Source organism: Lissotriton helveticus, chromosome 2_1 (genome assembly GCF_964261635.1).
Source record: "Lissotriton helveticus chromosome 2_1, aLisHel1.1, whole genome shotgun sequence".
Taxonomy (NCBI): domain Eukaryota; kingdom Metazoa; phylum Chordata; class Amphibia; order Caudata; family Salamandridae; genus Lissotriton; species Lissotriton helveticus.
Genome location: NC_136059.1, coordinates 2,095,807,657 through 2,095,823,409, shown reverse-complemented (window position 1 = coordinate 2,095,823,409; position 15,753 = coordinate 2,095,807,657). Strand labels below are relative to the sequence as shown.

The window sequence follows — 15,753 nt, the reverse complement described above, 5'->3', positions numbered from 1 at the left end:
CTGGCCCTTTTGCGAGCGCTATTGCCTACATGAATCAGGCTGTTAGTGTGCTTCCTAATATGAGGTAACACAGGTGACATGATTGTGAAAGGTTCAAATATTTTTATGTAATCATGCACACACTATTTATTCCTTCTCAAAAATGTAAAACCATTGATTTGCCCCAAAATCGTTTTTTGAATAACATTTTAGAAACACAGCGCAGGTCCTATGTACAAGCATTCCATTTCAGTTCTGAAAACTCACTATTTTACAAAATACATTTCCACTCTATTGCAAACATTCCTACCAAGCATTACCCAAAAAATGACACAACCCAACAGCAAAGAAGCTCAGTCTACTTCCTAATCGGAGGTAACACATGTGACATGATTGTGAAAGGTTCAAATATTTTTATGTAATCATGCTGTGACATGATTGTGAAAGGTTCAAATATTTTTATGTAATCATGCACACACTATTTATTCCTTCTCAAAAATGTAAAAGCCATTGATTTGCCCCAAAATCGTTTTTTGAATAACATTTTAGAAACACAGCGCAGGTCCAATGTACAAGCATTCCATTTCAGTTCTGAAAACTCACTATTTTACAAAATACATTTCCTCTCTATTGCAAACATTCCTACCAAGCATTACCCAACAAATGACACAACCCAACAGCAAAGAAGCTCATTCTGCTTCCTAATCTGAGGTAACACAGGTGATATGATTGTGAAAGGTTCAAATATGTTTATGTAATCATGCACACACTATTTATTCCTTCTCAAAAATGTAAAACCATTGATTTGCCCCTAAATCGTTTTTTGAATAACATTTTAGAAACACAGCGCAGGTCCTATGTACAAGAATTCCATTTCAGTTCTGAAAACTCACTATTTTACAAAATATATTTCCTCTATCTTGCAAATATTGATACCATGCATCTTCAAAAAACATCACACAAACCAACAGCAAAGAAACTCAATGTGCTTCCTAATCTGAACTCTCTATCTATTTTGAATGAATCATAACTCACCTTTACAAATGCTTTGGGAGATTTAGAACAGTGTCAGATACACACACCAATATTTCTTTAGCAGAGCAAAAGGTATGTACTCCAGGCACTGCAATCATGAATGGCACAGAAAACCTTTAATTCTACACACATATCCCTCATGTTAACCAATTAAAACTCTTCCCTCTCCATTTTCAAACCAACACCCTTCCCCCCCTCAGCCCTTTCTGCCTGTTACCATAGCAACTCCCTCCTCACTCACCTCTCAAGGTTAAAAGTTTATTCTACAATGTTGCAATTGAACTTAGCAAGGATGTTTGACCTCTCAATACACCAGCTTATGAGGTGCAATTTTTCTTTTAATGACTTTTTCTTAACCATTCAAATTACTTCTTTCACAGAACAGAACCATGCACCCTAACTTTCAGTTTTCAACTATCTGAATCCACAAAGCACTGAAACTCCACATTTTTTTTAAAACTCCTACTGTTCCAACTGCCATTTCATTCCCACACTTCATCTGACTGCACCAGAACCTCCTCTCACCATGTACACTGTATGGATTATTGGACATAGCTACATTCACTGGGTTCAAAGGTATGCAGCTATCAGAAATTTTCACAACCTTGATTTACCAAATGTGCACATAAAATGGATTGGCCAAAGAGGATTGAGATGTCATCAATTGATTCCATTGGTGAAAACTTTTTACCATCTGCCACACCCTGACCTTATAATTTTGCACTGTGGTGGAAATGACCTAGGCACTTTGACTGGGGTAGGTCTGGAGATGGTTTTAAAGGACACCTTTGGGCAATTGATGACACTTTTTCCACAAACTGCCTTGGTATATTCCAATATATGCCAAAGACAGAAATGGAAGTGGTCCAACCAACTTTGTCCACAATTTGAGAAAGCACGGAAACATGTGAATACATCTGTTTCTGCTTACATGAGAGACTATGGAATGGGTTCAATATACAACAATAACTTGCGTAACAACATGCAAGATATCTACAGAGAAGATGGTGTGCACTTCTCAGATGAGGGGAATAGAATATTCCTCCTGAATATAAGACTGTGCATTGGAACCTACCTGTAGGTACCTAAATCAGCCACAGAACCCAAAAGCTCTTTTCAGAGCTACCCTACCTCTGATCACTCAAAATGATTACTTTACTCTAACTTTTTTCACTGTTTTTCACCAAAGTACGCTCCCCGGTACGCTTTCCGGTGCGCTCCCCGGTACGCTCCCCGGTACGCTTCCCGGTGCGCGTACCGGGCGCTCACCCCGCGAAAATGTTAAAAAAAATAATTATTTTTGGGCCTATATGGGCCTCCTAAGCCCCGCTCAGAAAACCTAGGGGGTCAGGGAGTGTCTACCGTGCCCCCTTTCACCCATTCCAAACGTTGTTTGTCCTCCATCTTGTGTCTCAAATCTACCGAAACACAAGATGGAGGACTCCCGTAGCGCTGCCGGTACGGGTACCGGGGCCCGCACCGGTAAGCGCTCCCCAAAAATTTTTAAAGGTATTTTACATAAAAACCTCTGTAGAGATGTTCACCAAATATAGAATAGGCCATACTACATACCAGTCCCTACCATTTTCCCAAATTTGATGGAATTCCATTGAGCCATTTGGCCTGTAGCCCTCTCTAAATATCCTGAGGTAAATTACATGACAAAACCACATCTGAAGTGTTAGAATTTACAACCAATTAAAATGTTACTTTCAATTTCTAGTATTATTGCCTGACATTTGATTGGTTATGTACATGAATATAAATGAAAAAAGAGGGAAACACAGCCATTTTGACTACAACTACCTGAGGTACATCTTGAAAGGATTTTCACATTTTTTCTTCTTCACCTCTCTCAAAAGTAAGTTGTTAATTTGTAAGGAGCACTTTAAAATAATTAGTAAAAACGTTTTCTGATAGTTATTTATTGTCCCTCTGTTATAGTTATAGCTTGAGATACGCTTCTCTATTATATTTATGGATTAAGTTAGGCTTCTCTAGTATAATTATGTTTTTAGATAGTCTTCATCACATGCACTTTTTAATAGTTCTACTTCCTGCCTGATACCATACACTGCCCAAAGATAACTTCACTGTTAAAAACTCAGAAGTACCTGTCTGAACTTAAACCTAACAGTGCCCTATCTCTACTGATATATTTATTTTTTATGCAATTTACAGCAACAAAATGGAAGGAGAACAAAAGAAATTTAATATTTCATTCGAAATTGATCTCGAGAACAACCCAGAGGAAGAGATTAATGATTTAGACTTTTTGGATCAGTCTCATGATGAAGAGTTTCTTAAATATGTGGAAGAAATGGAATCATGTAATCCAAATGAGGACATTCCTGACGAAATAATGTTGGAAGTGTTATTAAATTTTGAAAAATCAGAGCAATACATTTTTATTTAATAATTTTAAAAAAATCCAGACATTATTCTTTTTTATATGTAATTCATGAAATAGTACCAAAATGAATATAATATAATGTGAGACTTATAGTATACTGTGCAACTTTTTTATGTTACATTGTAATTTTCCTCATAGTTAACCCTGGGCGAAGAACTACGCTCCGTTCGCGGAGCTTGCGGAGTTTCGGCAGCTCCGCGTTCCGCGGAGAACGCGTAGCTGTCGATTACTCCGCGATCCGGTGCGTAGCGTAGTTCTCGCGCGCTGAATAACATTATCGCGTGCGCGGCAATGGCTTACCTTCGTTCTGCGTTCGTTTTTTCCTGGTCGCTTGTGCCACCATGTTTGGAAACACTCTCGCACAGTCCCGTGCGACTGTGCGAACGCGATAACGTCATTTGGATGCGCGATAGCGTCATAAGGATGCGCGAGGATGCTTTTTGGTAAGATCGAGTTGCCGAACACGCAGAAACTGCATTCTTGCACAGAATAACTCGCGAGCATGTTAAAACCATAATAAATTACCATTTTGGTTAGGAAAAAAAAGCAAAAAACCTTAAAGTTGTACCTTTGGGGTTTATTTTTAGGGGGGAAGGACCCCTCTTTTTGTTTCTACTCTTGTTTTGAAGAGTAAGGAGGAAGGGCTCTTGAGTTTACAACTTCCTGTTCCTGTCCACCAGGCTCCTCCCAGTGCTTTGTCCATGTGGTGCTCACTTTCCTTTGGATTTTGAGCTGAAAGGATCACTTTCTGTCTGTGTTGGCTGCATTACTGATTTACCTTGGATTTAATGAGGACTTTTTGATTTGGAATTCTCTTTTTCAAGTAAGTTTGTGTAATGTATGAGTGATGTAGACTTGTGCTTGTTTGATTTGATTTTTTTTTTAACTACAGTATTCAATCCTGGAATTAAATTATTGATGGAGGCCTGTACTTTCATGAGGTCCCAAATTGTATTTTTTTTAACTTGCATCCAGGCTTCATATAGAGGTACCCATGGGTCCAATCATGTTTCTGTAGTCTGTGTTTAAATGTTTATTCCAGTTTGTAAACAAACATCATGGATGGCATTGGATTATGTTCATTATGCACTAGCAATGTCTGTTGTGGAATTTCTGTTTGTGGAATTTAAAATGTTTCTAAATTTTAAGGCAATATCTGACCCTAGTACCCCATGTAGTTAGTGTGTAGGCATGCTTGAGTTCATTGTATTAACTTTCTGTGGTTGGCCTGGCCATGTGTTGGCGGCCATTTTATGTTTCCAGCCACTTTGCTCTTGCCATAGGCCTCCAACCTTGTGGCCTACTCTGGCAGTAGGCCATAGGTACTACTCATAGGGTCATGAAAGTTAATCAACTGTTTTTGTGGTGTACCCTTAATGTGAAAATCATGGATGGCTTGGATTGATATAGAAAATCTTATTTTTATGTGTGGGGTATTTCTGGTTTTGGGTGTGTTTTTTAAACTTTAAATACTCTGTCAATTTCTGCCATTAGGTAACCCTAGGAATACAGCTTGGGTAGTTTTGGTAACTTCGCACAGTGTGAGAACGTGAACTTACATTTTTTGTCTTGTTCGCGCACTCAATGTACTTGCTCGGGAACGCGAACACGACTTTTTATTCCATTCGCGCTGCCGAACATGCCGATTTAGCATTCTCGCGGACAATATGTCCCGAGTTGCATAAAAGTTTCTCGAAAATGTTGCAGGTGTTTCTTGTGCACCCAAAAAGTCCTCATTTATGTTATGTTGTCATTTGGTTGTAGTTTTCTCTTTTTGGAGCATGGACCACTTCCATTTTCTGTCCTCTATGTAATTTTTTTTTTTTTTTGGGTGGGGTGACCAATTTGGGCAGTGGTGTGGTGTGTCCATTTTGTGAAGCAAAGCATTGTCCCTTTGCCATAGGCATTCTTGTCTGTCTTCTCTTTCTTGTCATGTTGTTGTTGGTGGCCAGGCCATGTGGTGGCGGCCATTTTGTGTATGCTTCCTTTGTGATTCATTTTGCCATGTTGTTGTTGGTGGCCAGGCCATGTGGTGGAGGCCATTTTGTAAAGTTGTCCATGTTGTTGTTGGTGGCCAGGCCCTATGGTGGTGGTCATTTTGTGTATGCTTCCTTTGTGATTTATTTTGCCATGTTGTTGTTGGTGGCCAGGCCATGTGGTGGAGGCCATTTTGTGTATACATCCTTTGTGATTTTGCCATGTTGTTGTTGGTGGCCAGGCCCTATGTTGGCGGCCATTTTGTGTGTCCTTCCTTTGTGCTTTTGCCATAGGCATCCAAGGTTTTTGACTATTGTATTGTGGCAGTAGGGCAGAGTTACTACTACTCATAGCCATAGGTGCATTAAAGTTAATCAACTCTTGACGCGACATTACATTTTTTGTCTTGTTCGCGTGCTCAATGTACTTGCTCGGGAACGCGAAAACGACGTTTTCTTCTTTTCGCGCTGCCGAACCCGCCGATTTTGCATTCTCGCGGACAATATGTCCCGAGTTGCATAAAAGTTTCTCGAAAATGTTGCAGGTCTTTCTTGTGCACCCAAAAAAACAGATTTTGTCATTTGGTTGTAGTTTTTGGAGCCTGGAACAATTACTGTGTCTGTCTTCTTGTTTGTGGGTGGGCTGACCACGTGGGCAGCGTTGCGGCTACTTTGTGAAACCAAACAAAGCATTGTCCCTTTCCCAGAGGCATTTATTGTCTGTCTTCTTTTTTCTTTTACTTTTCATGTTGCTGGTGGTGGCTAGGCCATGTGGTGGCGGCCATTTTGAAGGTACTTCCTTTGTGCATTTATCATTGGACTCCCAGCTTTCTGTCTGATCTCACAGTAGGCCAGAGTCCCAGAGGTAGTAGTTAGCGGGGGTGCTGCCTTTATGTAGCTGTTTCAGTTCGGTGTATGCAATTAACATCATTAGGGCATGTGTGTGTATGGCATTGCATTCAACAATGTGTTGTCTGGGCAGGGGTTTGTTTGTATGTGTTTTTGCGGTGTTAGGTTTACAACCTCTGTCTTAGCCATGGGCTACTTATTCCTTGCACATTAACCTGTCATGTGCAGCAGGCATCCTCCTTTTTCTGTCCATATTGGTATCTATAGGCCTGCTTGACTTTATTGGTTCTTTCTGGACTTCATGTGGCCTTTGAGCTGTGGTGCTGCTGGACTGGTATTATTAGTCTTCTGTTTTGTCTTTTATACATTGGCCTGTGTGTCTTTCAATTGTTCATGTTGCCTTACTGCTTGTTTGACTGATGTTGTTCTGCCTTCTTTACTTGTAGGTGCACAAAAAAGACTGAGGAGGTGCTGGTTGTTTTTTCATCCATCGCTCGTTCTACTGCCAGACGGACGTCCTTCAGTTGTACGCCACGTGTGGTGTGTGACTCATCTGACCAGACATCTCTGCAATTTGTGCTGCTGTGAGCTGACTGACATCAGAAGAAGATGGGCCCTAAGAAAGCTACCAGGTTCTCCACCACAAAGAAAGTTGCTGCGAAGAAGGAACAGCAGAAGGAAGTGTCACTTAAGTCTGGTATGGACCCCAAAACCTTTTTTGGCACCCCAAAAGGTACGCCTGCAGCAGCTGGGTCTGGGGTGCAAGCTGGGACCAGCACATCTGCATTAGTGGGGGCAAGCCAGCATCCCAGGGCCAAGCACATGATGAGGGTCGAAGAGGTAGCCAGCCTTCTGCTTGCGAGCAGTGATACTGAGCCAGAACTAAACTTATCGCTGTCTCAAAGTAGTACACAATCCACGCAAGATGGAAGTGCTCAACAACCACCGCCAGCAGTAGATGTTCAACAACCACAACCACCGCCCGCAATAGGAGTTGTTCACCCACAACCACTTCCCGCAACAGTTGTTGAACAACCACAACCACCGCCCGCAACAGTTGTTGTTGAAAAACCCCAGCCCGCAATAGTACTTCCTCAAGAACAACAACCACCATCTCCGCACCAAATAGTAGTAGTTGTTCCTCCCGAAGTCGGGGCAGTTCAGGAAGTAGAGCCTCCTTCCGAGCAAGAAGAAGAGGAAGCCACTTCTGTAGGTGATCTATTTCCTTTGAATTCACCAAGGGAAAGGAGGGTTAGTGCATCGAGTTCTTCGCAAAGCATCCCTTCCGATGACCTTGATACGGATTGGCAGCCACAACTATCTGCGCATTCAAAGGAGAGACATCCCAAGAAGACCATGCTAGGAAAAAGGAAGTTTCCAGGCAGGCTTGAACTTATGGAGGTCGATGTAGGTGAGCAGGATACTGCTGGTGATAAAGACGGGTCTGACACTGTCATCATCACAAGCGTTATTCCTGGTGCAGAGGATGTAGAGACCAACATTTTCACCCTATCCAGAAATGCTGCAATGACTGATGAGCAGGTACCACGCATAACTCCTACACACTCAACACCCAAAGTAACACCAGCTCCAATTTTTTCATCAGCGAAGGCCCGGCAGCATCCGACATCCAGCAGAAGCGCCACTTCAACAGAAGGAGGTAGTGGCAGTACTAGGACTGAGCTGTCCCATAGTGAAATTCCACAATCCTCCAGTCCATCCGGCATTGGCAGTGGGTCCTCCTCTTCCTATGGCAGGAGACAAAAGTTTACCTCCCCAGTGTGGGACTTCTTTACGGTTCACCCAGTTCAGGAGAACATTGCTGTATGCACCATTTGTCATGTCAATGTTAGTCGTGGTAAGCTTGGTACAAACTATGGGACTGGAGGCCAAACGACCCATTTGAAAAAAACACACTTGATCAGGTGGGAGAACCACCTTGCAAGCTTAAAAAATGTTAGCACTCGTGTTGGTGGGGATACAGTGGTACAAGGTCCACTCATGGTTGACCAGGAGGTAGAAGAAGAGGAAGACGATGACCTTCTATCTAGGAGTGGTACACAATGGACCCCTGTCGCCAGCACTGGCGTGGTAAAGTCCACATCCGCCGCATCAGCAACTTCTCAGTGGCACCAGAGTCAGCTGGAGACACCAAGGAGTGAAAAGTCTGCGATGCAAGGTGGTCCGTCTAGCATAACTCAAAGACATGCAAAGCAGCTTACCATTCCTAGCATGTTAAGGCAGGAGGGAAAGTACGAGCGGAACCACCCAGTAGCACGTTTGTACAATGCCAAACTTGCGAAAAATGTTAGCACTGGACCTTCTCCCATTTTCATTTGTTGAGGCTGTTGGATTTCTGGAATTAGTGGCAACCCTCTGCCCAAAATGGAACGTTCCCAGTCGCTACTATTTTGCCCGAGTGGCTGTTCCAGCACTACACCACGACGTGCTGGAATTGATTGGGAAAGCCTTACAACAGAGTGTTGTCCATTGTATCCACCTGACAACAGACATGTGGAGCAGTTGCGATGCTACAGATTTCATGTGCATCACCGCACACTGGATCTCTTTTGCAGGTGTTAAAGACAAGTTAACTTCAGGCCTCCGTGACGTTGCTGGAATTTTCAATGATACGCGCAGACATGCAACTATAGCCATGTTTGGTATGGACAAAAGTCATACTGCTGAAAACATTTTGTCTGACTTTAACGACAAGGTCTTTGAATGGCTGAAACCAAGAGGCCTTAAGATTGGTTTTGTTTCCACCGACAATGGCAGTAATGTAGTGAAGGCAATGAGAGAAGGACATTATTTCAGGGTACCCTGTTTGGCACACTGCATAAACTTAGTCGTGCAAGACTTTCTGAAAAATGAAGCCAAAGTCAGCAACATAATGGCCATCTGCAGAAGAATATGCACGCACTTTAACCATTCTTTCAAAGGACGGAAGCTGCTACGGGTCATTCAGCATGAGCATAAGTTGCCAGTCAAAGCACTCATCCAGGAGGTCCCAACATGTTGGAACTCAACTTATTTCATGCTTGAGCGTCTCTTTGAGCAGTACATCCCACTGAATGCTTATGTCATGTCAAGAAGATTAGGGGATCCTACTGTTAATCTTAAAGCCCTGACCATTGAGATGTGGCAGTGGGACCTCATTAAATGCATCACAGAGATGCTACAACCCTTTGAGGTCTTCACACGTGCAGTTAGCAGGGAGGACTGTACTATGGGCCAAGCCATCCCATTGTTGTACATGCTTCAGCAACAGGTGAAGGAGGTCTGTCAAACATACGAAGGTGACGAACAAAAAGTTGATGCATATACCTTAGCCAAGGGCTTAGGCAACCGCTTGTGTGCAAATGTAAGGCTCAACAATATTGTGTCAGGTGAACATTACATAACTGCAACAATCTTGGATCCACGGTACAAATTATTTGTCAGCAGTAACGCAGTAATTCCATTTTCAGATGAGGATGTTGACAAGTACAAAACTTCCATAGCTGCGGAAGCTAATGAGTTAGAAACTGAACGGCTGTTACTTAAAGGCCTGCCACTGCCAGCCCAGGCCAGTCCAAGTACTCCTGACGCAAGTTCTTCACAGCATGAGAGCAGTGCGTCTGCTTTCCAGCAGGCACCAACAGTACCAAAAGCAGCACCTACACGATCTGATTCAGCAGACCCAACCAAAAGCATAACTGCTTTTTTTCTACAGAAAGGGATGGGTAAGTCCGTTGCTGTTGCAAAGGGAAAAGAGGACCAGCAAAGCCGAGCACCAATGAACATTGAGCGGATGGTTCAGGCCTATCTGGATGACACAACAGAGGTGTTCATGGAGCAAAGCCCATTGGTCTATTGGTATGAAAGAAGGAGACAGTGGCCAGTGCTGAGCAGGCTGGCGATAAAGTATCTGGCTTGTCCTGTAGCCAGTGTCTCTTCTGAGCGGGTTTTCAGTGCTGCTGGTGCCATTGTCACATCGAAAAGGACTAGTCTCTCCCCCAAAAGCGTGGAGCGGCTGACAATGATAAAAATGAATCAACGCTTCATACCACCAGACTATCAAGTACGTGAATCACCGCCGGATGAAGAAAGCGAGTGCGAAGACGTCCTCACTACTGGGTTACATGACCTACTTCTGTCTGAACGCACAGAGTTTGAGGACGAGCTCCTCTTCCCTGACAACTAGGACAGGTATGTTAAAGGAATGATGCAATGCATTGCATAGGATTGTTTAGCGGACTCTGAGCAAATGTGCATGGAATTAAAGTATACTAGTAACTTCAGACTCACGTGATGGGCAATTTTCCCATGTTATTTAATAATATAAATTATTTATGCACTTGTGACCCTACTACTACAGGTGCAGTCAGTACTTAATTTATCGTTCGTAGTTCATGTTCATGTTGCACAACGTACATTATTTGGTGAAACAGTCCCCCCTCCACCCCCCAACAAACACAAATGAACTTCAAATGTTTTCTTGTGAAAATATCTTTGTTTTATTTTTATATTTTCATAATGATAATAGAAAAATAAAATATATAACAAATGTAACCCCCTGACCCAGAGCTGTCCCTACCCTCCCCTAACCCCAACCAAATTTCAACCCAAATGTACACCCCAACTCCCACATCCCACCCACCAACAAAAGGATTAAAAAAGGGGCAAAAAACAGGGTCCATTTCAAAGCCGGCGGGCTTTCAGGTGTTTGTCCACCATTATCTTCACACGCTCCTCTAGACAGTCCTCCAGCTTCTTCCGCTCCTCCTCCAACTTACTCGCTACCCGGCGGAGAATCTTCGCTTGGAAATCACGGCACCTACACTTGCATGCATGTTGTTGTTGTTGTGGGGGGGCCGCCGAAGATGTAACAACGCGGCGGCGGGCGGCTGCCTGACCACGGCGACGTAGTCCTGCAGGCTTGGGGCCCGGGGCATTGGAAGAGGCAGCAGCTGCTGCCGCCGCCTCCTCCTCCTCCTCCTCGGCCTGATCCACCAGCCGGCGGTAGGCCTCTACAATTGCCTGCAGTTTCCGCTGCCGGGCCCGGACTGCCAACTCCTTCCTTGTTGGTTTTTGGGAAGGAGTAACTATAAAGAAAGAAACAGAATTGTTGTAATCCAAACTCCCCGCAAATCAAGAACACAACATTGATTCAACACATAGTGGGCGGCACAGTAGCACTAGCAAGCAAGCTGAGTACCAAAAATTGTGTTGCGTCTATCTTGAACATTCTACAGCCTCTATTAATTTTTTGGACTTTTTGTCACGGCATTATGCCTGCCCTATTAGCATGGGTGTACTTCAACGGTCACACACATTAGAACGAACACCTGTCTTTTTCATATCTCCTTTTGTATTATATACTCTGATTCCGGGAAGGCGGGAACACTCTCAAAGTAACATTAATTAACAGGGGGCAGCTAGTAGTACATGTCTAGTAAAGACTATAATACTTTGTACCGCGCAACAAACCTTATTTGGTTTGTGTTTCACCAGCAACGACCCATGCACCCAGTCGTCCCCTCCTTCCCTTGCCTTTGGGTTTGCCCAAAACACCGCTGCTGCTGAGACTATCCACTAACCACCGGTATTGGGTGTGTCTCCCAACCACGCTGGCAGCTGTGTTTTCCCCTTTACATGCTTTAACAACAACCCATGCATCCGACTGCTATCAGCCACTTGCATTACTGTAGTGGTAATGCTTAGCATGCTAATGACAAGTAAAGGTAACATCATATATTTTCCAGTAGAGTACAGTGAGAAAGTTTTCCCCTCCCACCAAGTAATGCAGATCACTATTGAATGTAACTTACCATCGCCCGCCGCTGTTGGCTCCCCCCCACTGCTGCTGGTGTAGGTGCCTCTGTTCCTCCTGTCCCCGCCGGGATCGCTGAAGCTGCGCCGCTGTCCCCGTCGGCACTGGTCGATGGTAAGGGTTCTGCACCTATAAAAATAAGTACACCTTTTTAGATGGATGCACAGGCCCCTTTGTACTTGTTCACCAAGAATGGAGTTCTTCAAAACAGTTAAGTACAACGTACGTAATCAGTATGAGTCCACATTGCATAGTACAGCAGAGTCACTACACATATTACTAGCATTCATTGTTATGGTATGGTACCCAAGCTCATCTCATCTGTCCTGCTACTCTAGTCCTTGGGAATTGGAAGTGAACTATGTAACCTTTGTACATCAATGTATCCAGTTTTGCGCATGTTAACTCGCAGCTTGTTGCGCAGTACGAGAAGACGCTCTGAGGCAACACATCATTGTTCAATGCATACACCTGAAGAGGTGGGAAAGTAAAAGGGCCCGTATTTAAGTTTTCTATGTGGATTGTGGAATAGAGTTTGCTTACAGGTTACAACTTCTTTTTAGCATGGCTGCATAAAACTGGCATAAATGTATTTCATACTGTCTAACGTGCACCACTTTTGTCATTATTTTTCGGCAGATGAGAAGATTGCCTTCTACGAAGCGGACATTTCCATAGCTTACAAAAAAAGAGGAATATCTGACCAGTATACGTTGGTGAGAGGTCTCCGATAGTTGCCACATTTCCCTATTGTGCACTAATAGCTGTAAAAATGTTGATTACTTTATTATGCCTTTTTTAACTCTGGATTTTTTCTGGTGGGCCCTTCAACGTATTTGACGGAACAACTTAAAAACATTGATGTTACTTACTTACTTCTAACAAAATAAAGCTTTTGAATGACCACTTTGACTCTGAATTTTATTTTCAGTGTCTGTTGTCTTGGAGACTCACACGAGTGAGTGAGCAAAAGGGGGTTTCTTAGGTAACGGTTTGTGTACTAAAAGCATTCGGCATCTTGGTATTGGGGTTCAGGAGTGTGAATTGAATAATTGACCAATGACTCAGGCCATATAGGCTGTCGTTCAGTGAATTGTGCGTTCCTCAGAGTTCTGTGACTGAGGTGTAAGTAAGGTCCAACCTGCCTATCAGTACCAACATCCAATTTTCGTGTGCATAGTTACATAGTTGTGTAATATGTATATAACTCCATAGGAGATAGAATACCCACAAGACTAGTAGTGGTATACTAACGTTTACAAAAATACTAGACAAACATCATTCTGGATGCATACTTGGTTGCTGTCAATTGGCAAAGCAGACACATTACAGAGGAAAAAACAAGCACTGTTGGACTTACTGGGGACAGCAGCAGGATCCTCAGTAGAGGAGCTCTGTGTAAGTGGTGGTTCACCCGCCGACTCGGTCCCTGTATTCTGCTTGCCCCTGGGTTCTGTGGTTCATGTAAAAAATAATAAACAAAGAGAAAAACATTGAGTGCTGTGAAACATAGACATCATTGCAAAAAACACTGCTACAGTGGAACAGAGCCGGAGGCAACAAATCCATGCCAGGGGCCGCAACGCAAATATGTATCCATCCTTAGAGTATTATTAAATTAAGGATATCTATTGGTGCGGTGGCCCCTGAAGTTTGGTGCCCCTGTGCAGTTGCACAGCTTGCACATGCCCCCTAGAGCCGGCCCTGGCTGAGGTAAGAAGAACAAAGTAACGTTAGCATTCTTTGCAAGAAAAGGATTCGATTCATGCAGAAGAGAAGGCCGTGAAAAAAATGCTACAATATGCAAACTACGTAGAATTATCCATCCACCGCTATTTCACTGACGGACAAAGGAAGGACAAGACTCTATTAATAGCATTAACTAACTTCAGTTCTCAACAATAAAGAAAATCTCACATCAATAAACAGCAACAGCTAGCGCCAAGTTGAAACAACACGCAAGAGCCAGTGAAGAAGAAGAACACTGTCATACAATGACAGTAGATATACCGGAATACATCGGAAATGTAACTAGGAGCAACAGTCATCGCGTTACTTATTCAGCCAATATTTACAAAGATACAATAACAATATTTATACAACTATATATATATATATATATATATATATATTTATATAACTATATATATAATATATATATATATGTATATATATATATATATATATATATATATATATATATATATATATATATATATATATATATATATATATATATATATATATATATATATATATATATATATATATATATATATATATATATATATATACACACACTTTATTTTTGGGGTAGCCACTCACCAAGACCCACAACCTCCACACCAAGCAGGTCCAACAGGTCCTGCTCCCGGTCCAAAATGTCGGCCCAGCGGTGGGACAGCTGATGGTGGGTACGCCGGATACCGGAGCAGCGGAAGACTGCACGGCGCACCTTCGCCCACCGCCGGAGACGCTCTTCAATGCGCTGGTAGCCGGAGCCGGGCCTGCCGCCTGCTGCCAAAGTCAAGGGGAGGTGACGCTGGATAAAAAAGACCAGGGCGGCCACCTCCTCCTCCCCAAAAAGTTGGCGGGGCGTCACTCCTGCCGGGCGCATTCTGCCGCAAGGCAGCCGGGTTTTTTTCGGCACAGCCGCCTTGCCCTTTGAGCCGCCGATGCTGCTGGCACCCTTCACCATGGTTCTGGGTGGAGGGGAGAAGGAAATTTGAAGACTAAAAGGTTAGGGGAAGAAAGAAGAAAGATAAAAGAAGGAAGTAATATAAAACAAGAGAAAAGTTGCAAAAAAAGTTGTAAAAGTAAAAATAAAATGAGAAATATAAACCTAGGCACAGACAGAAATAGGTAATAAGTAAAGAAAGTTAGAAAAACTGAGGGAAAAGACCAGGATGGAAGAGATAGGAGTGAGATGCTAAAGTAGGCCCAAAACCATAGCCAGAGTGTGAAATCGAAGATGGCTCTGCCCGTCGCGACCGCCGCGGTAAGTTCGCGCGATATTTGACGCGATCACGCACTTTGGCAGTGCGAACGAGAAGATGAGTTCCCGAACATGTCTAACACAACGCGAACACGTTACTTGTGACCCGGAACCGGAAATAAGGGAACGCAAGCGGGCGGGACAAACTTCATTGAGTAACTTAGCGCGCCAGCTATCTCGGGCATGCAGGCAGCGCCCCGAACACGCGCACCGCGCTCCCGAAGACGAAAAACGGCGCGCGAACGGGTCTAGCAAGCTACTACGCATGTCCGCGGAGCTACGTGTAGCTCGCGGAGTGCAAGTGCGTCTTCGCGTAGCGTCGCGGAGTGCGGCTACGCGAACTACGCCCAGGGTTACTCATAGTTACTTCCTTTCGCCCACTATATTATCTCCAATGTGTATTTGACATCTCTTTTTCATCTCCTGCCTCAATGTTGTTTCTACTTTCCTGACAAACTATGGTATGGATTCCATATACCACAATAACTTCTGTAACAACATACAAATTATCTACAGAGGAGACAATCTACATTGAATTTAAAACTCTGCATTGGTACCTACATGCTGGTACTTATATCACCGATACAACACAACAACTCTATGCAGAGCTACCCTACCTCTAAGCACTTTAAATTATTATTTTACTGTTTCACTGGGTTTTCCTCATGGTACGCTCCCCGGTACGTGTGTG

General features: G+C 43.3%; 1 long non-coding RNA gene across 1 annotated transcript; it reads right to left on the bottom strand.

Moving 5' to 3' along the window:
• Window positions 1-11,026: 11,026 nt before the first annotated feature.
• On the bottom strand, window positions 11,027-13,522 carry LOC144820017 (uncharacterized). The gene is made up of 3 exons (XR_013607672.1): window positions 13,428-13,522; window positions 12,066-12,196; window positions 11,027-11,339 (listed from the first exon to the last, which is right to left on the bottom strand). It is a non-coding gene; the product is annotated as an uncharacterized LOC144820017 (long non-coding RNA).
• Between the last annotated feature and the right edge of the window lie 2,231 nt (window positions 13,523-15,753).